Source organism: Protopterus annectens, chromosome 2.part2 (genome assembly GCF_019279795.1).
Source record: "Protopterus annectens isolate FY-2018-M chromosome 2.part2, PAN1.0, whole genome shotgun sequence".
NCBI lineage: Eukaryota > Metazoa > Chordata > Ceratodontiformes > Protopteridae > Protopterus > Protopterus annectens.
In genome coordinates, this window is record NC_056730.1 from 582,485,363 (window position 1) to 582,507,237 (window position 21,875).

General features: G+C 39.1%; 1 protein-coding gene across 2 annotated transcripts in view; it reads left to right on the forward strand.

Annotated features, from left to right (window-relative positions):
* Positions 1-21,875, forward strand: part of SFXN5 (sideroflexin 5) — a 3,177,886-nt gene that overhangs the window by 187,186 nt on the left and 2,968,825 nt on the right. The window lies entirely within an intron of this gene.

Below are 21,875 nucleotides of genomic sequence, written 5' to 3' on the forward strand. Positions count from 1 at the left end.
ATCTGTTAGAGCTCCTTTCTGAATCAAGCCTTGTACTATATCCATACCTGCTGACTACTTCTCCACTAATGCAGCCATTTGTTTTTCTTTGCGTCATTTTGGAACATATTTTATTAGTTAATTTTGCATTGAAATAGTGAATCTTGTCTGTCAGGGCCATCACTGGTCAGCAAAGTCCTTGATCATCTCTATGATGGATTGCTATTAGCATAGCCATTTCTTGCAATTTCTGTATTGCTTCTTCTGTTGTTTTCCATGGTCTGTGTTCATGTGAAATCCCACTAGCATTTTTCAAGGCTCATATAAAGTCTTTAACCAGCCAAGACCACAGCAATTTTGCATTGCTGTTGTTTGTACCAATCTCATTTAATACTTGCCTTCATCAACTGTGATAAACTACACAAGCAGATCTATTAACTTCATCATTGTTCAGTACGTCAGCATTAGTGTACTGCAGTATGAGGAGTCATGTAATATAATTTCTCCTGCTTTTTGTTTTTACATCTAAACTCTGATTGTATGTCTGCATCTTGGAACAATGATGCCTATTCCCAGCATTGCCTTCCATGTCTGTTTTTCCAGCATGGGGTATACTTTCACAGTGTTCCCTTCCCTTTCCACTTCAATAAGATCCTTCTTCATCTAGAGGTAGGCAGTCACCAGGGCACTGTGAAGTATCAAGTCCTGGTTTACAAACTAGAGCTTGTATGGTAGCTTTTGATGGAGGAGGTTGTCTTCACCTTCACCCCCTTTGCTGCATTCTCTGTTGAGCTATTCAGGTACGCAAAGTAACTAAATATGCTTCTACCTCACTTCAGTTATTGTTAAAGCTTTGGTTACCCTGCAGTATTTAACTCTTCTTGATACTTACTGTTGTTTTGATATTTTTTGTTATAAAGGTCTTCTACTTTCTAATGTGAAAGTTGCAGAACTGTCAGGAACAACCATCTCGTTGTTCCAGCCCCTTCCTTTACCTTTGTACTCTGATCTTCTAATGTTAAATATTTTAAAGCTTCAGCTGCTTGGTCTGTATCAGTGGCTGTACTAAACTGGAAATTCATCCCTGGTTTGGCAGCTATGCCTGTAATGGACACAAGCAGCCTATAAATGGTTCCTTTCCAAGCCCTTGCTTAAACTTATCAAGGGCAACTTGGGATGCATGGTTAGACTTAAAAAGACCCTAGTGTTCATTAGCTTAGTACACACATATGCGCCTTTGAACCTATTTAAATAATTGTAATGAAGAAATTAGCTTACTCACTTCCTGCATTACAGTGGACCAGGGTCTGTAGCTAGTCTACCAAGGGATTCTCTTCCCATTGTCAACATTTTCGCTCTCTCCCTTTAGTGGGCCAAAAATAAATACAAGTGTTTGCGCGCACATGCATATTTGTGCCCACATGCGTGTTTAGAATCCTTTACCCATCTCCTACCACATGTGCTTCGCTGCCTGATTTGCATCTTTCCCAGTTCAGATTCCCAAATCTTTCATTTTTCATAACCCTGTAATTATGGGTATTCTTGAACTAATGCAAAAGTGTGTGTATATTTATGACTATTGCTTTCATTTTCCCATTGTTTATTTTGTATCCTGCTAACTCGTGATAACCACTCAAAATTTAGATCCTTCCATGGCTCATTTATATACAGTAGTATATTGTCTGCAAATAAAGCAATCCTCTTGTTTTCCTTGCCAACCGTACCCTTGATTTGATGAACTCCTAATCTCCTTTGCTAGTGGTTCTAAATATAATCCAAACAATAACAGGGAAAGGGGACATACTTGCCTGGTTCCCCTCCCTAACTTAAAACTTGCAATCACAGGTATGGGTTCTGTTGACCAGAAGTTTTTCAAAGGTCTGATGTTACAATATTTGCTTGTTTAACAGTGAAATATGTATTAGCATAACATGGTTTAGCTACTGATCAGCTGAGTAAAGCTCCTGAAATTAGGAAGTGCTTTATGTAATACGGTTTGTTTGAAAGTCTATAATATTTTTCCTCTGTTATTTTAAAGACAAAGTGTATATTGCAGCCATGTTTTATCTAAAGACAAATTGCAGGAGTGTTTTGTCTGTGGTTTACAAAAATATTTTGGCCCATTTTGTATATTAATGTGCTAAGTTGCCTATTTCCAGTTGCCATCTATCCATCCACCCATCCTTCTCTTAAAGTCACTTGTGATGGTTATAGGACCATAATGATAGCAAGTTAAATAGAGTATACCAAATTTCCCTTTTCCCAGCAACAATTTGCATCGCAACTTGTAGGATATGAAGTGTTCCCAGGAAAGCTGAGAGAAACAATTGCCCCACAGTGTCCTGAGTCTTCCTTTGAGTCTTCATCCAGCAAGCTGCACTTGATGCATCTTCCCTGGTAGGCACCTAGAGAACATCCTGATTAGGTGACCAGATAACCACCTCAGCTAACTGCTGTTAAGCCAAAGAAGCAGTAGCAGTATTCTGATATCCTCTGGGAGTTACTTAACTCCTCACTCTGTTATGGACAGTGACCCTAGCTACACTAAAGAAGAACTTCATTTCTGTCACTTGTGTCTAAGATGCCATTCTTTAGGTTACTACAACAAGATGATTACAATATGTGTGGTTTGAGGCACAGATTAACTACTAAATTGAGAGGTTTGTCTTTTGACTCATTTGTCACTTCACTACTCTGTGCTGCAGTGCCTGCAACACTGCTCCCTCTTCACTTATCCCTTAGTCAGTCTTCTGATCCCCTTGGTATTTACTTCTTGACAATACTTCAAGGTATTAAACTTCTCCTTTTGTGTTAGATGCTTCCTCCTTATTTGTAAAGAGTAGTCCGCTCTGTTTCAAAAGAGAACTATGTGTTATTTGATTATGATGATTTTCATTCTTTCTCTTTAAGACTAAGCAGTGCCCAGGCCATTACATACTGAAAATACCATTCACTTTAAAGATAAGAGAACATAATCTTTTACAGTCAGCAGAAATACAGTCCTTATGTTCTTGAATTGTGTACTGTCCAGACTTTGACTGCTCTGTGATTTACTGTCTTTGAAAATAAAGAGTACAGAGAACTAAACACATTTTTGGTCAGGTCATATACCCCCCTTGCACATGTTCAGTATCATTGAGAATGCAGACACAGCTCAGAATCATCTTCACTTACAGGGATTGAGTGACATAAAGCAGTGACCTTAGGACTCCACGCTATTGTAGCACCTCAAAAAGGTGGAGACAGTATTAACAAACTCCTTCAATCCAATTTATATCTGTGCAGGGACAAATGGTTGATCTACTGTTTTATGGCCAGGATGGAAGCTGCACTGCTTCTTATAACTCAGAGACTCATTTGTTTGAAGAAATTTCCATGTTATCACCTTGATATATGCCTTACTATGGAAGCTGAGGAATGCAGATCTCCAGAAATAGAGCACACCATCTTGTCCTTCTTTTTCAAAGTGGGAGCTATTGCTTAGTTTATCATTCCAGTGATATAATTCCTGCCCTCCACAGAGCATTGAAAGGGTTCTCTAACAACAGTATTCCAATAATATCTGGTACCTTCAACATTTCTGAACAACTGTTATCCACTTCCACAGCCCTGTTACACCAAAATGGATTCATTACTACTCTTACCTTTTCTACAAAATTGGATCTAGTTCACCAGCTGCTTCTTGTACTGACTTAGAGGGGGCTGTATTCATTAGATTCATCCTTTTCAGATTCTGATGATGCCCCAGGTTAAGGTCACATTTCTCCAACATTTCCAAGAACATATCTGGCAGCATCCTGCTTTCCTGTCTTGAGTTGCTAGTCTGTGAAAACTTCTTTGAAGATATATGAATGTTGTTCAGTGTGGTCTTGCAAAACTCCTGTCACACAAAGATCTTTGTTTCAGTAACTACTGCAGCTACTGCCTTCTTGGTCTGTTGATACCTACAGGCTAGATCTGGAAACTTCCTGCTTTAACTACATTGAAAGTCTGTTTCTTTAACCTGACAGCTTCCCTCACCACTGATGTCCAGCAGCTGGCTTTAAGGCTACCACTATGATAAACTGCAACCACGTTTTGGCCACAATCCCTTGCACAGCCTTACCTAGTGAAAGTATGAACACCCCCAACCTCTCCACAAATAACAGTGAAGCTGTTTGGAAGATTGGATTTGAAGTCATCATGCATGGAAGCATCAACAGTGCATTTCTATAATGTCATAATTAAATCTTTAGGGTTTGCAAGTTACAGTTCTGCTTGCCTGACCCAAATTGCCACCACGTATTGATAATTTGACAGCTGTGCATCTCTTTTTACATAAATGAACTCAGAACAGATAGCACACTAGCAGTGTCTATCATCATTCTTTGACTCAAGGTATGTTGGTACCAAATACACTTATGAATATCCTTGTATTCAAACATGGTGTTTGATGTGTGCCAGCTGAGAGTTAAAGGCCTGACTATTGCACAGGCAACCAGAGTTCAAGCAGTGGTTCAGGTGCTTGGTAGTGCTGATAGAAGAGAATGAGAGTGCCCATTGATAGGGAGGATGGGTGGAGTTGGAAGATACCACAGTGATGCATTCCCTTGGAAAAAGGGTGATGCAGATTTGTATCCCAGGTAGTAGTCTTTCAGCTTACCAAGCCACTGCCTGGTGGTAGCTTGCATAGCAAGCATGCATGAGTGTGCACTTGCAAGGAGAAGGCATTGCAGTTCCCCATGATAATGTAGATAGCATGTTCTCCCTACCCGGAGGCAGGGAATAAACCACCTTCAAAATGTCCTTGTAACTTGGATGCCATTAAAGACACAAAATGCCCTCAGGGTTGTTTGAATGATGGTCCCTCCACACAGATTTCATTCCAGCACTGGGCAAACAGTCCCAGTCAACTGGGGAACAAGTAAGCATGTGTGCTGGAAGGAGGGTGGTTAATGGTCAGGAGGCACGGTGCAAAAAGAACCCAGAAAAAAATTCATGACTTGAACATATGTCCAACACAGTTTACCACAAGGGTTCATATCAATGAAGCTGCTGCTGTTCATTGTGCAGTACCCCAAAGGGTTTATCTCCAATATTCCCCAAGTAAACACTGAAGTCTCTTATCTGAACAGCATTATCAGCTGGTAGTACTTTGTTATATGTCATACCTATTGTTTCTAAAAAGATTAAATCATTTGAATAGATAAATGTGCATATGTACAAAAAGTACAGAGAGTTTTCTTTCTGCAGCTAATTGTTAGATTGAGGTGACTCTTACTTCTGATGTTAGAATATTCTACCATGCAGAATGTAGCTTGAGGCTTGGAGGTATCCCCATATCTGCTTGGGGCCTCACCCAAATGTCCTCTCTAGTCTAAAAGAGAGCTACCCCCTCCCAAGAAGGCTGGATTAAGAACCAGTGCCCTGTAGAGGTAAGACCAACTTATTGAAGCTGGTATTTCATTCTTCTGCATAAATACCTGTTCCTTCCCCAGATTTTGAGAAGACATTCCATATCACAAGAGACAGTTTCCATTTCCTGGGTCTGTCTCATTTTAATCCATTCTCCCCCTGCCTACCACTTGGCAAGTATCACACTCATTCCCTACCCTTTGCCTGTGGATGTGTGCTGGCACAGCTTGGACTGTGCAAAGCAAGCTGTGTGAGTTACCTGACTACAAAGAACTCACTGGTGAAGTGGGTACTTACATCTTTATTTCAGGTGAGGTTCTTTGATTTTCAATTAAACCTTCATGAAGGGATTCACATGTTTGATTTCTGTTTCCCTGGTCCCTTCTTTCAGTCTTGTGTATCAGCTGTGACTCACTAGAAATGTTAAGCTTCAGACACCAAAGTAACTAATGATAAGTTGACTACTTGTCTGAAAGTGTCCAAATTTAAGATGCTGACCTTACAGACTCCTTCATCCCAATGGTTTGATGGTGTACATGGATTTAAAACTGATTACCTTCATATCCCTGCCCACTGGGACTACATAGGCTGCCTCAGGTTCTTTGAAGTGGGCTGGCATTATCAGATTACATCTTTGTCCTTTGGTTTATCTGTTGTACTTAGGATATTCAAAAAATAACTGGGTCTGCTAATTGCCTTTTGCAGAATCAAGGACATCCACTTCTTCTCATACTTTGATGACTGCCTTATTCAGATAACCTCTCAGAAGCAGGTAAACAGGGCTTTGTCATGTGATTCACCGTAAACCTCTCTCAGAATTTAGAGTTTACTATGAGCTTTCAAAAATCCATTGTGAAGGCATTTCAGAAGACTTACCTGTCTGGGATATCTTACAGACGCTGGTCTGTTAAGTCTTCTTTTCTCTGAACAGAACCTTTCACACATGCTTCCTACATTTGTCAGGCCAAAAGTGTCTTAGTGCTGTGGGATACATGGCATTATCCTCTCTTATGTTTCCTCAGGCCAGAATATTAGAATGGTACCTAAGATCACCATGGGGTCAACACTCCCATTCCCTGGAAATTACAATTTATGTCATTCCTTGCTTAGCTAAAGAGTTTCTTTGGTGGCCCTAGCAGAGCAGGCTCAAAATGAGGGTCCCTTTTACTCAGGAGCAGCCCAGTCAGACCTTCAGAGCTGAAGAGATAGCTTGGGGGCATTGATTCAGAATCTCAAAGCTGCGGGGGGAGTGAGATTCCCTCCAAATTAAAAAAAAAATTAATTATCAAGAAAATGTTGGCCCTAATATGGGAGGTCAGAGCCTTCAACCAGGTTTGGAAGGAGAACTCCCGGCAGGTTGAAACAGACAATGCCACAGTGATGAAGCACAACAAGGTGGGGGTATTGTGGGTTAGGAGTGGCTAACTCTGTATCATAAGATGACTCTTAAGTTAATGAATATTCCATCAGAACATAACACATTTGGAGGATCATTTAAGCAGATTAAAGTCAGACCGACATGAGTGGTTGTTAAATAGGGATGTCATCTTGTAACCTGTGCACTGCTGAGGTGTTCCACTGGTAGACCTGTATGCAGTGCAGGACACAAGAGATAAAGCAGTTCTACAGAGGAGTGCTATGCAAAGGAAAGGACCTGCCAAGATGGCTGCACACTGATCAACAGATTCATATCAGTGCTCCCAGTGTGAAAACAGAAAGTGAGAAAATAGGATATTTGAAATTGTCAGCTTGGGTAAAATTCAGTTACTGGCTAGTGAGTACAGTGCCTTGGATGCCAATAACAAAGAAAAGATTTGTTAACTGAAGGGACACATTGAGTGTATGCTTCAAACCTGGCCAGGAGAAATAGCCAAGACCTATATTAGTAAAAATGCAGTTATATCCACAGAAAGAGTTGATCCTGACAAAATTGTGGAAGAAGGAAAAGTATTAAAAGTTGGAGACAGCAAATTGTTTGTGGAAAATGATCATTCACTGTACACCAGGCAGAAGGGCGACAAACTTATCCCAGTAATCAGAGAATGTAGAGAGGCAGGCATGACATTCAAGTTGCTGTATCTTGCTGTTTTTAGAGTAGGAGGAAATAAAGCTTAACCAACAAACAGAAGGGAACTTTGTTTCTCATTTATTTGTCAATAAAGCTTATAGACTTCACCAGTGAAACATTTTCCACCATTCCAATGGAATGTGCTTGAGTGACAGAAAAACATTTGAGTTGACTAGAAGAATTAGGTTTAGATTAGACTTGAACCAGAGTCTAGTGTTGGGAGATGGAGATAATCAGGTAGAAGACCAACAACAGTAAAAATGAATAAATGGGAGGCTATAAAGCATCAAGTGTGTTTGTGAAAAATGGCTTTGCCAGAAAAAGTGACTGAGAAAAGAGTGGACTTTTGTTGACTTTGTTAAAGTCGTGGGTGGACTATAAAGCATATACCTACATTTTGTCATTAATGTTTAGAAGGACACTAAAGGGAAAAAAAATAGCCATTAGTAAACAATTTTTGGTCCTGTTTGTATTTATATTAAACATTTCATGATATAAACTTGTTGTATTGTAAAGCAGTTTTGTATAGACTGCAGACGGGGTTATTTTAAATATGGGATGAGTTTTTTCAGTATTTGTTGTATGTGTTAAAGATATAAAAATAAACAAGTACTTTTTTAGTTGCTGGAAATAATAGGTTTTGCCGTTTAAATTAATACAATGCTGTGATCTCGAGGTGCTTGGGTGGGGGTGGGGTATAACATTGTAGTGATATATGTAAAATTAAGACAATTTCTCTTGTTTTTTTTAAGGGTGGATGATGAGAGTAATATCTTTGGCTTACGTTTTAAGCAATTTTTTGTAAGAAAAAAGACTTTTTTCTTATTTTTCAATCCTATGAAAACCCTGAAAAATGCTAAGATTCTTGTGTCTGCAGAGATATTAGCTTGATCTTGTGTTGTCTTTTTTCATCCAATTCAACCTTTGGGTTATTGGAACTGACTGGATCTGACCTCAACACCTTTAGAGTATGTGGATCCAGGCTCTGACTCCTCCCCTACTCATAATCACTCACTTCCTTCAAATATCCCAGATGTTATTTGCTGCCTGATCAAGAAGGTTGTGTTTTCAAGTGCTTTAATAGCTAGTTTAAAATGAAGTACCTTTTTTCTTCTATGTGCTGTTTTTGGAAGTTGTTCCTTTTATCTTTCACCTTCCCTATTATTTCCAGCTAAAATTAAAAAAAAAACGTGTGTGTTTGTGTATGTATGTATGTATCTGTGTGTGTGTATATATATATATATATATATATGTGTATATATATATACACACACATATAAATATATATGGGTCTTCTACTGATTGTCAAAAGCTCACTTTTTTGATCGAACCCATTGAAGCGAAAGTGCACTAAATCGAAAGTGCACTTTCGCAAAAGCCAGTTCTCTGAAGTGCATTACAGTTGTGATAAGAAAATATATCCTTTTCCTCATTGTAGTGCAATCTCAGAGTTAGTATATTTAAGTAGGGGGGTTTGGGGGTGCAGACCCATATATATATATATATATATATATATGGATCTACTTTCTTTAAACAAAAGTATGATCCACCGAATTTTATTTACCTGAGCTGAATCCACCGAAACACCTCTTCAGCAAACAAATGGCCTGCCAAATTCCTTTCACAGGGAAAGGAACCACTTGACCACCATGGTGAACTATGTCCTGTCTTCCATGTAGTGTGATCTTGGTGTTGGTATATTTAAGTAAGTGGGGTGTGGGGGCAAAGCCCCCCCCCCCATTTTAGTAGAGTTACTTTTCCTCCATTTGTTTTTCCATGGTGGTCAAGTGGTTCCTTTCCCTGTGAAAGGAATTTGGTAGTCCGTTCGTTGAAGAGGTATTTTGGTGGATTCAGCTTGGGTAGGTAAAGTTTAGGGGGATCCTACTTTAGTTTAATGAAAGTAGATCCATGTGTATATACATAAATATATATATATATATATATATATATATATATATATATATATATAAATATACATAAAAAATAAATATATATATATATATATATATATATATATATACACACACACACACACACACACACACACACACACACACACACACACACACGGTAGCTATAAAAGTGTACACATCTGTGTTAAAATGCCAGGTTTTTGTGATACAAAAAAAATGAGTCCACAATAAGTCATTTCAAAAACTTTTCCCACCTTTTATGTGACCTATAACCTGTACAAGTCAATTGAAAAACAAACACATCTGTTAGGGGAAAAAATAAAAAACATAAAATACGCTGGTTGCATAAGTGTGCAGACCCTTAAACTAATACATTGTTGAAGCACCTTTTGATTTAATTACAGCATTCAGTCTTCTTGGGTACACACCTGCCATCAATAGAGACTCTGATTAACTCCAATTAAAGTTCTGCTGTCCTAGTAGGTTTTTCCTGATATTTACTCAGTTGCCTGCTACAACAAAAGCAATGGTTTGCAGAGAGCTTGCAAAACATCAAAGGGCTCTCATTGTTGAAAGGTATCGGTGAAGACAGTCATCAAAAAGTGGAGAAAATATGGGACAACAGTGATGTTGCAAAGAACTGAACGTCCCTCCAAAATTGATGAAAAGACAAGATGAAAACTGGTCCGGGAGGCTGCCAAGAGACCTACAGCAACACTGAAGGAGCTGCAGAAATTTCTGGCAAGTACTGGTTGTGTATTACATGTGACAGCAATCTCCTGTATTCTCCATATGTCTGGACTTTGGGGTAGGGTTGCAAGACGGAAGCCTTTTCTTACACAGAAAAACATCCAGGCCTGGCTAAAATTTGCAAAACAATACATAGTCTCCAGAAAGGATGTGGGAAAAAATGTGTTATGGTCTTATGAGACGAAGGTTGAACTTTCTGGCCACAATTCCAAAAGGTACGTTGGGCGCAAAAACAACACTTTGCATCACCAAAAAAACACCATCCCCACAGTGAAGCATGGTGTTGGCATTATCATGCTTTTGGGTTGCTTTTCTTCATCTGGAACTGGGGCTTTAGTCAATGTGGAGAGAATTATGACCCGTTCCAAATACCAGTCACTTTTGGACCACAACCTTCAGGCATCTGCTAGAAAGCTGAAGGCGAAGTGGAATTTCACCTTTCAACATGACAATGACCCCAAACATACATCCAAATCAACAAAAGAATGGTTTCACCAGAAGAAAATTAAAATTTTGGAATGGCCCAGGCAGGGCCCAAACCTAAATCCAATAGAACATCTGTGGGGCGACCTGAAGAGGACTGTGCACAAGAGATGTCCTCAGAATCTGACAGATTTGGAGCACTTTTGCAAGGAAGTGTGGGCAAAGATTGCCAAGTCAAGATGTGCCATGCTGATAGAGTCCTATCCAAGAAGACTGAATGCTGTAATTAAATCAAAAGGTGCTTCTACAAAGTATTAGTTGAAGGGTGTGCATACTTGTGCAATCAGCGTATTGTACATGTTTTATTTTTTTTTATATTTTCCCCTAACAGATTTGTTTTTCAATGGAATTTACAGGTTATAGGTCACATTAAAGATGGGAAAAGTTTTGAAAGGATTTATTGTGCTCTAATTATTTTGTATCACAAAAACCCGGCATTTTAACGGGTGTGTACACGTTTTATATCCACTGTATATGTGTGTATGTGTGTGTGTGTGTGTGTGTGTGTGTGTGTGTGTGTGTGTGTGTGTGTGTGTTTTTATATATATATATATATATATATATATATGTATACCTCCAGGCCCATTTGTCTGTCAAGGAGCCTTACTGAAGCAAATGTTGAGAAGATGATGCTTTGGATGCAAATTCACCTAACGGTTCTCCCAGCTCTGTCCACACAGGGCATTCAGAGAACCGCTCCAACAACCCCTAACCTGATTTCTCCTGTTCCATTCTGTTCTTTGAATTCTGCGGCCCGTGGATCTGATCCTTCCCGGAGCACCCACATCAGAGCCGACAGTCTTGTCTGCTTTGACTCAGACCCTGTCCCTTACTTTCTCAACTCCAGTGTTGTTGGATCAGGATTAGTATCTGAGCCAAAGCAGTGGTACTGGGACTTGAGGCATGGATTTGATAGTGAAACTTTCAGAATTGTCTCTTTCACTTGATGGCTCTGCACTAGATTGCTTGGCCCCTATGTCAGCACTGGATCTGGGGCAGGTCAGGGGAGGCCCTTCCTTCACCTTACTGGGATAGTGTGGGAGAATCTGCAACCCCAGCCTCTGCCTCAGCATGCAAGGTATTCAGTAGCTTACATTGAGTCTTGGGTCTACTCACCATATGAGCTCCCTGTCTGATGCTACGTGTCTCTAGAAGTCTCATTCAGCAGGGTCTTAGGAACCAGTCACTGAAGACAGACTTGGAAGAGGGGATGGATTCCAAGATCCTTTGTAGAGGACATTTCAGAATTGATATAAGAATGAAATGGGTGGTCGACTAAATATGCCGTCTCTTGAAGACTTTGTGTTCTGCGAGGCTATTGAAGTTGACTCTTGTACCTCTTGGGTGGTACCACATGCTGATGCATTTATAGACCTGGTATTTTAATAAGCTTGGAAGGATCCTGACACAGCAGAGGCAGTCCCTAAGGAGCTATACAAGATTTTGGATGCTCTTAAGCACAGAGCACACTTGAGCAGGGCTTACCCAGTAGATGCCATGGTTGTAATGGCAGCCATTAAAAAGGAATTCTCTGTACAGAGTATGTCTGTTCATCCTGCTAAGGGAGAATCAAGAGCATTGGGTAGATTTGGGTAACAGATGCATTCTTCAGCAGCTTTCACATTTAGAGCGCCAAACTACCTGGTCCACATGATGCATTTTCCAGAGGGACTTGACTAAAGAACTCACCAAGTCCTTGTCAGTTGACCTACCAATGAATGTCCAAAAAACAGTGGCGCTAGAGTTGTTTATGCTACAGTTGATGTCTAACATATCCAACCATCTGCTTTGTAACATAGCTGATGGTACGAATAGAGCAGTCAGTGCCAACATAGTGATCCGCTTGCACATCTGGATGTGATTGTGTGACTTTGTGAAAAGCTTCAAGATGTCCTTCCTTAATGACCTTTTTGATGGCTCCACACATTTTAGACCAAAGGTTAAGGAAGCTGTCACTAGGAGTGAGCAGGTTAGTAAGACCCCTTCTGCAGTTATAATCTACTTCCCCGCCCCTCTGAGAAACTTTTCCACAAATCAGAGAGGTGGCAAAAAGATGTGATTCAGGAATGCTCTAGGGCTGAACCAGTATGTTCCTGCAGACAAATCTTCCTGAGATCAGGGGGGGGGGGCAGTTTCATTGAGCATTGTCCCAGAGGTATAGGCAATGGACCCAAGAATCAGGGATTTTGTGATCTTTTTTTGAGAAATCCATCCAGAACTCCTGCAGGATTGCTTGACTGCAACACTCTGGAGGCAGTTGGGTTATACCTGCACCCTCAAGTCCTGCAGGACATCACATCAGATGCTTGGGTTCTGCAGATAGTCACCAAAGGCTATATAATTTCTTTGCTTTCACTCCCTTAACAAAACAAAGGATTCATACAGTACCCCCACATCAGATGTAATCCACAACAGCATACGTCTTAAGGAGTCATCTAACAGGTCCCTTCAGGCCATTTAGAATCTGGAGTCTATTCCAGGTTCTTTTTAGTTCTGAAAAAGACAGGGGACCTATGACCAATTTTGGACCTTGGTTATCTCAGTTTGTAAAACAAAGTTCCAGATGGTCATGGTTCTGTCCATTCTACCTCTTTTTGAAGAAGGATGATTGAATGTGTTGTATAGCTCTGCAGTATGCCTGCTGCTGCATCAAGATTTCAAGGCAATCAAGGAGATTTAGCCATTCACATCTGGGAGTGTCAATCAGGGCACTACCCTTTGGTCTTACTACAGTCCCCCTCAGTGTTCCTCAAATGAATGGTAGTAGTCACAGCATATCTCAGACTACTAGGGTTCTGAGTGTTTCCATACTTGATCGGCTCCTCGCCACACCAACCAGGGATCTCCTACTCCAGCAATGAGACTTCTTGCTGTAGCTTCTTCAACATTTGGAGATCATGGTCAACCACTCCAAAAGCAAATGGAGAAGTTCATCAGATGCCAATTAAGGAAATGGATAGCTACTCTCCCAGAGTCTAGGATTGCATCTCTACTTCAGAGAACCTTGCAAGTTCTTCAACACCGTTTGCCACCTTCAGGACTTCTCCTTTGATTGCTAGGACTCTTGGCTTTGACATTAATCTTAGTTCCTCTAGCCAGATACTTCATTAGCATTATCCATTGCTCTTTCTGTGCAATGGTCCCAGTTCTTCCAGCTCTTTGAGTGGATTTATCTAACACCAGTATGCAAGTCTCACATCACATGGCAGTTGACCTCCACATCTCTTCTAAAAGGTTGGCCCTTTGTTCCACATCACCCCACAGCCATATTAACCACTGATGCTTCCCTCCTGGAGTGTGTGTGGGGGACTTTTCAAAGGGAAGATGGTTCAAGATTCATGGTGAAACACAGAGGCCACTCTGCATATTAGTTTCCTGGGAATTAGAGTAGTTCACCTAATGTTGCAGGCTTTCCAGGACTCCGATCCCAGAGGTGTGATCTCCATCCAGATAGCCAACATGCCTGTAGTTTGGTACATCAACCAGTATGGTGGAACCCATTCAAATTCTGTATGCCAAGAGGCAATGAGAGTGTGGCAATGCGTAATGTCTTCTTATCACTTTCTCATAGCAATGTGTATTCCAGAGTCTTCCAATGTGTTAGAGGACAAATTGAGCAGATCCATCCTCCTGCTGATTTATTAGTCACTCAGTCAAGCAGCTGCTAATTAAACCTTCAAACACTTGGATCAACCAGCTTTTTTGCTTTGTACCTAAACTATAAGTTCAGCAGTTACTTCACACTCATCCCTCCACAGGGATAGTCACCAAGAGACACTATAGACCACAAATGGTCCTCTGGCCTTCTGTATGCTTTCCCCCCTTTCTTCTGTTAACAAAGTTAATTCAGAAAGCAAGAATGTGCAAGGCCAAAATAATCGTCATTGCTTTTTACTGGCCCTGGCAAGTGTGGTTCCTATTCTTCTGGCCTCATCTACAGCATCATCCGTGGAAGCTAGAAAACCATCCATACCTTCTGACTCACCCAAGCCTAGAGATGCTGAAGCTTAGCACATTTCCTCAAATTTTAACAGTGGCCAGAGATGCCAGGGTTTCCACTGAATTGGTACATATTTTGTTATCCTCTCAAACGTTGAGTACCAGAAAGTTGTACTGTAGCCAATTGGAGAAGTTCTCTATCTGGGCAGCTGCTAAGAGGATATATCAGTTTTCATCTCCTCTTCCTTCCATGCTAGACTTCTTGTCAGACATTTTCCAGAAAGGATCTAGGTTTTTAACAGTCAAAGTGCAGCCACCTGACATTTCGTATTTCCATATTGGACACAAATCAGATGGCTATAACTTTTCTAAAGGTTTCAAAGCCCTTTCTAAACGGACGTTTCTTATCAAGACCTTCCATAACAGATCATATTCCTTCATGGGACATAATTATCATGTTTCAAATGTTAACAAACCCCTCTTTTGAACCAGCAGTTTCAGCAGATAGTACCTTTCTTAGAAGACTATTTTTCTGGTAGCCGTCACTTCGGCTAAAAGAATTTCTGAGTTAAATGCAATTTTTTTGTAAACCTTCCTACATGATTTTTCCATAAGGCTAGGGTTTCTTAGAGAACAAATCCTATGTTCATCCCAAAAGTGGCATGCAAAATGAACATTAATCAAACTGTTAATTTACCAGCATCTTTCCCAGGATTTTCTAACAAAGGAGAATATACTCTGCATCTGTTGGATGCCCACAGACATTTTATCTCCATAGGACTAAAGATTTCATAAAATCTGTTCAGCTGTTTGTATCATTTTCTAAAGCCAAGCTAGGCCAGAGTGTTTCTAAAGTCATACTGTCAAGGAGACTGGCAAACTGCATAGCCTTTTTATGAGAAAAATTAGGACTCACTTTAACCAGGAAACAAGAGCTCACTCAGCAAGGCCTGTGGCTACTTCTGTTACTTTTATGAGTAGAGTTCCTATTGATGAAGCCTGTGCTGCAGCAAATTGCTCAATAGTTCACACATTCATTTTGTATTACATGATGGATGTACAGTCAAGCTCCTGTACATCATTGATGGGAATATCCTTCCTTGTTACATCTGAGGTTTGTGGCAGTTGGGGAATCTGTCCCAAAGGTTTAATCAGATTAAAAAAGACAACATCAGATATAAGTTATGTACTCACCATAATGATAAATACGTGTTGTCTTCTTGTCATATAGTTCAACATCCCCTCCTTCCCCTTTCAGGTTTTCTCACTTGGTGCTCCTGCTTGGTTGAATGGATGTAACCAGGAACATTGTCTATACATAATCTCAGTTGATTGCTTTATCAAGGCTATACTCTGGTATGTAATTTAGGGGCTTTATAATTTATTGGATAAGAAGAGACACTTTTGCAAATAAGCAGGCAAACTTGATGAGAGGCATTTGGAGGAAAAGGGGGATTATGGATAGGGAGGAATCAGAGTCCTGGATACACAGCTTCTAAAGGCACCAAGGTCAGATCTGGTCAGATCTGATAACCCAAAGGTTGAAGTAGACAAAAATAAGACAATACAGATCTATCGTTGTGGGGAGTACATACATTTTGTGATTTTTTTTTTTTACCCATTAGTAAACGCTTTTAGGTGAGAGAGAAGTCTACAGCTGAAGTCAGTTGAGTTCTGTACATTCTGTTCTGAGTGAAATTTACAATAATTCCTTTTGTGCATCTGCAAACCTGTTAGCCTTTTTCTCATTGTTGACTACTTGCACATGATGATGAGTTGTCTGCAGGTGGAAGTAATTAATCTTGAGCATTCTGAGCATTTTTTGCTGAGGGATATGCAAAATTTAAAGGTACAATGGCAAGCTGTTCAGTGAAAAATAAAATTTGAAACTATGCGAATTGAATAAGAGATAGCCGCCTCCCCAGCAGCCTTAATACTTTAACATATTTAATAGAATAGTGCACAGTTTAGTTTTCTTTAAAAGTAGTCAGTGCGCTTTTTCTTGAAGCTAAAAGCTGATGTTTTCTGAAAGCATGCAAGCTGTTTACATCTGGGAGGGGTAAATATATTATAAGTACAGACAGCAATCAGTATAAGTGGGAACACAGTCTGTGATGTGCTTTAAGCATGCGTAACCTTAAATTTAGATTAGAGTATGCCTGCGGGTGCAGCTGGCAATCTGGGACAGATGTTTTTGTCTGAAGGGTTAAATATTGTTGAAAATGTATGTAGCTATGTGTGTGTTTCTAAATTATTAAGGGATGGGGTGATCTGAAAATGTATTTATTTGTTTGATGGGTTTCATTAAAGTGAAGAGTCTTGAAAAATTTAACGTAGGTTCAAATGGAGATGAGAAGAAACAACTGCATTCAAACTGCCAAACACTAGTGTGTGCATGTAAGGCAAAAGTTGGAAATACACATTCAAAACAATTATCCTGAATACTAGGCTGGAACAGTAGCTTTTAGTCATAATGGCTACTCTATATTATCTTGGAATGTAAATGGCCTTACAGGTATACACAAAAAGGAAAGAGCATTGAATTATATTAAGAAATACAGAGTGCAAGTAGCAGTGCTGCAAGAGATACATTTGGAAAGAACTGAGTGTGTGTGTGAGACAAAAAAAAAAGATTTCAGGAGGGATAGTCAGCAGAATATCCGGGATAAAGGAAAAGGGGGTCATACTGATTGCTAGAGGTGATCTATTAGTGATAGAATAGGGAAAAAGACAATAACAGATTTGTGATAGCAAGGCACTACTGGCAAGGGATGGAGAATACCCTGGTGTGCATTTATACTTAACCAAAAACGTATAGACCTTAAGAAAATATTTGGAGAAATAACTAGCTTTCAACAGGGAATACTCCTTATAGGTGGGAACTGGAACTTGATTTACAATAGTGAGGATGTATCAGGAGGACCAAGAAGGGAAAATATAACAAAAGTGGGTAGATGTCTGAAGAAATTTATGAAGATATTTGTTATGGGAGACATGACTTCAGTAGTAGAACAGAATCTGTAAGGTACAATAACAGGACTAAACTAGATAGACATATTTCACAGAAACATGCATTTAATTAAAAGTTTCACTTCACACTCAATAACTATTTCAGATCATGCACCAAATAAAAATTACTATAAAAAAACAGGTTAATGAAGTAAAAATGAGACACTGGCACTTTCCCCTCTGTCTGTCAAAAAGAGAGGAATTGAAGGAATGAATAGTGAAAATTATTGGAGAGTTATTAGGTTAGTTAAGATATACATTTATTCAGAAGAGATACTAAGTGGGATAAAATAAAAGTGGAGTTTAAAATTGGGTAGAAATAAAACAGAAAGAGATATGTGAGGAATTATTTAGAGGAACTAGCAAAGTTTAAAGTATTGCAGAATAAGGGGAATCCCACAAAAAAAGAAGAGGAGCAGTTGTAAAACAGAAAATAATGGAATATTTAGGTAATATGCATGAGTTTAGAAATATTGCAGTTAAACAGTTAGTTTTGATAACAGCTGCAGGGCACAAAATCTTTTAGCACAAAGACATAGGCAACAAAAAGTAGGAAGGGTTGTCTCCAAACTTAGTGTGTGTGTGAGACAAAAGAAATAACCAGAGATTATAGCTGCATTAGAGATATTTCAGATTTTTTTGAATGTTTGTGTAAAGCAGAGATATTGGGAAACAAAGAAATAGCACAAATAGAAATATTTATAGAAGACTTAAATGATGCCAAAGTTAGGTAAAACTGAGGCTCAGCAACTAATAGCTATGATAGGATGAGATGAGATAAAATAGTAATGTATAGTCATTCTGCTGGGACATCACCAGGAGCAGATGGTACTCCTGTTGAAGTTTGGAAGTTAAAAGGGAAGAAAATGATAAAGATCTGTAATGCTTTGTTTAATAGCACTTCTCCTTCTTTTAAAACACTGTCATCTTGGAAGATGGCTGTGGTGACTGTATTACCCAAAGAGGACGAATACCCGTCGGACCCAGTCTCATATAGACCCATTTCAATTTTAAACCACAACTATAAAATGTCTGTGTGTATACTGGCTAAAAGAATGGCAAGGTTTTGCACAAAATTAGTAGATATGGATCAGTGTGATTTTGTGGAGGGGAGTCAAATATTTGACAACATTAATACAGCACTGCTCATCCAGAGGAAAGCAGAGTGTAAGAAAATACTGTTGTTGATGTGTCTTGATGCAGTGAAAGCATTCAACAGAATAATGTGGGATTTTATGAGTAGGGCAGTGGGAAGCATTTGCATTCCCTGATGCATTAATAAGGTTAATTGGGAGGATATATGAAGAATTGGAGGCAAGAATTAAACTAAGAGGGTTCATCTCCCATATGTTCTGCTTTAACAGAGGAACCAGGCAGGGTTATCTTCTTTCCCCTTATTTTATTTGCAAATGGCTCTAAATATAAGCAAATAACAAAGGTATTCAGAAATTCAAGGATTGGTATGGTAATCAGGAAAAGCTGGCTCTATTTGTAGATATTACAGTGTAATTGATAAATCTGGAAAAGGATATCTCGATGTTGTGGAACATTTTGAGACGGTTCATGTCTTTTCAGGTATAAAATTAATGAAGATAAAATGGACTGTAGCTGTAAATTATGTACTTACTCTCACATTGGTTCAGCAATACCCATATTTATGAGGACATGATTAGATGAAGTATTTAGGAGTATTGATGTAAAAGGATTTTGTAATGGCAGCTAAGGATATGTGGGAAGAGAGTAAACAAACAAACTGAGCTATTGGTATCTCTTGTTTATGGATTTGTATAGGGGATACAAGCTGTGAAAATATTTTAGTCCCTGTACCTTTATATACAGGTAGGCATATTTTTATCAATCAGAGGAGACATTTTGAACATAAATTTCTTCAACTCTTTATTAATCTGGGAGGGGGAAGAGGGCAATAGTTAAGTGGGATATATTGTTCCTCCCAATAGAACAAGGTGGTTTAGAATTATCTGATTTGAAGAGATATTTTAGAGCTACATAGTTAGAGCTCATATACATAACATGAATAGAAGGTTGTAATTCAAACGGGAAAGGGATGTTGATGATGAAGTAGAGGGGGGTTAATTGGTTAGTTTTGGAGGGTTTTTTTTAGAGATGTGATTGGATGTAATGTGTATATGCTATTATTTAAATAGATTTTGGTCTAGTGATGGTTGTCTGATGAAGCAATTTTTATTGCGAAAGCGCTTACAAATAAATCAACTGTATCTATTGATTTACTGCCTCTGTGAATTTCGTTTTTTGGATTGTCTCCTTTTCCACTGCATACGGAATTTATATACATATTTTTACCTTGTTTGTTTTGCTGCTGGGGTTTGTTTCGTTCATTGTGAGTGCAGCATCATGGCAGAAGGAAATGTGAGTGCTATTGAAGGGGAAAAGCACCCTGGTCTTGAGATTGTTGGTAACAGTCGGTTATCTAACTTCATGCAAGATTTATCCAATCCATTGTTACTGGAGGGACCACTACATGCCAGCAGGTACTAGACTTTCCTAAAGAACATGAGTCTAAGATATGTAGTCTGAAACGGGATATCGAAAATAATTTGTTTAAGTACATGAGACTACAATGTCAGCGGTTCCATCTGGAAGCGTGTATTGAACTGAATGTTATCCCTAGACGATTAAGGGTGCTTAATATGCCTACATACGGGAATACTTACCCGACCATCTTGGCACAATGGCAGAAAATAAATTTAGAGACTAGTAAGGCGTATCTCAAACTTCTTATAGACTTTTTTCGCCTCCATGAATCTGAATTATGTAACGTAGTACGTATACAACATCATGAGTTATCTTTGTATATGAGAAAATACAAAACAGAATTGTTCCTCAATGACTTGCTTGTTAAAGTGGAAGGATATGAACAAAGACTTTTAGTGCAGAAGAAACCTAAATTGACGAGAGATGTACATGATTTCTCGAGCCAACAAGTGTTTACGTGGTCTAGGCATCAGGACAGAATTAAGCAGCAAGCAGTAAGTTTGAATGAGCAGCCGGTATATGTGTCCAATCAGCAATCAGTACAAAAGGAAGCAGCCACTGCTAATATAGTAGATGGTGGGTGTGGTAATCTTGAGGCTGCTATACGTGTAATCTCACCTGAACCTGGTACTTCGGTATATTCAACACCAATCATACCTCTCAACCTGGAAACAACAAAAATCTGGACAAGGCCCATGAAAAATAGGTACAAATCTGTACGCTGATTAACATAAAATTTGCATACATAATTACGTAACCCCACCCACTCTAATGGAATTCTGGGATACCAACTTTCAAACGAAACTGAAGAATAGACAACTAAAATATGGCACCAGAGCCCACCTGCAGCCATTCCAGTGTCCCATTGTCTGGCTATTTTGCCCCATTTACCATAAAGACTAATGTGCATACTGCTTTACTTCTACAATGATTTCGATTTTATGTTTACATTTTATAGCACAGTTCACAAACACCAAGACATCTGCTAAACAAAGCAATACTGTCTCACAAGTCACAATGATGAGACTTAGTATTTAAACATTCTCTGCCCTTGAAACTCACATTCATTGAAACAGCATTGAAACCCACACCACATCCAAAAGAAATGCATCTGGCCAGTGGTGGATAAAAGATTACCTTTGGGCTGTTTTCAAAATTCAAATCATAGTCCCCTTGCACACACAAAAACATAAAGTGTTCTTCGATACACCTTCCTGACTTTATTAAATTATATTCTTTGTGTAATACAGCACACTTGTTACACTTGGAGCACATTTTAAATTTATTGTTTGGATTTGAACATTTTTCCAGTAGGCAATGAAATAAAATGCATGAACCAATAATGACAAAACTGCCCCATTCAGAACATTTCCATCAAAAAAGTCTACTTCCACACATGTCTGTATATACTCACATGTGATCAGTGTTCTACTCCAGTTAAAAAGTCTTAAATAAACTAAAATTAATACTAGTTAGGATATGAGTAATAATTTGCCAGGAATCAGCAAAACTGTTCCCATGTTCTATAATTATCTAACACACAGCTAGAAAGAAAATCAGCTACAGACACCTTTGCACCAATCGTGCAAAGAAGGCATATGCTGGAAATGTATTGGACACCACTGTGGCATTGCTAGAGGGGATGGATGTAGTCAACCAACTGTTATAAAACACTCCCATAACCTAGCATCTGGACTGTCTAATAAGTACTATATTGTTCCTTAGTCACTGTATATAGATCAGCATTGGCATCAATCTACAATGATTTGGATATGAAATCCTTGTCTTCTTCTTTGTGATTTTATGTTCCATATTCCTGAGTTTTC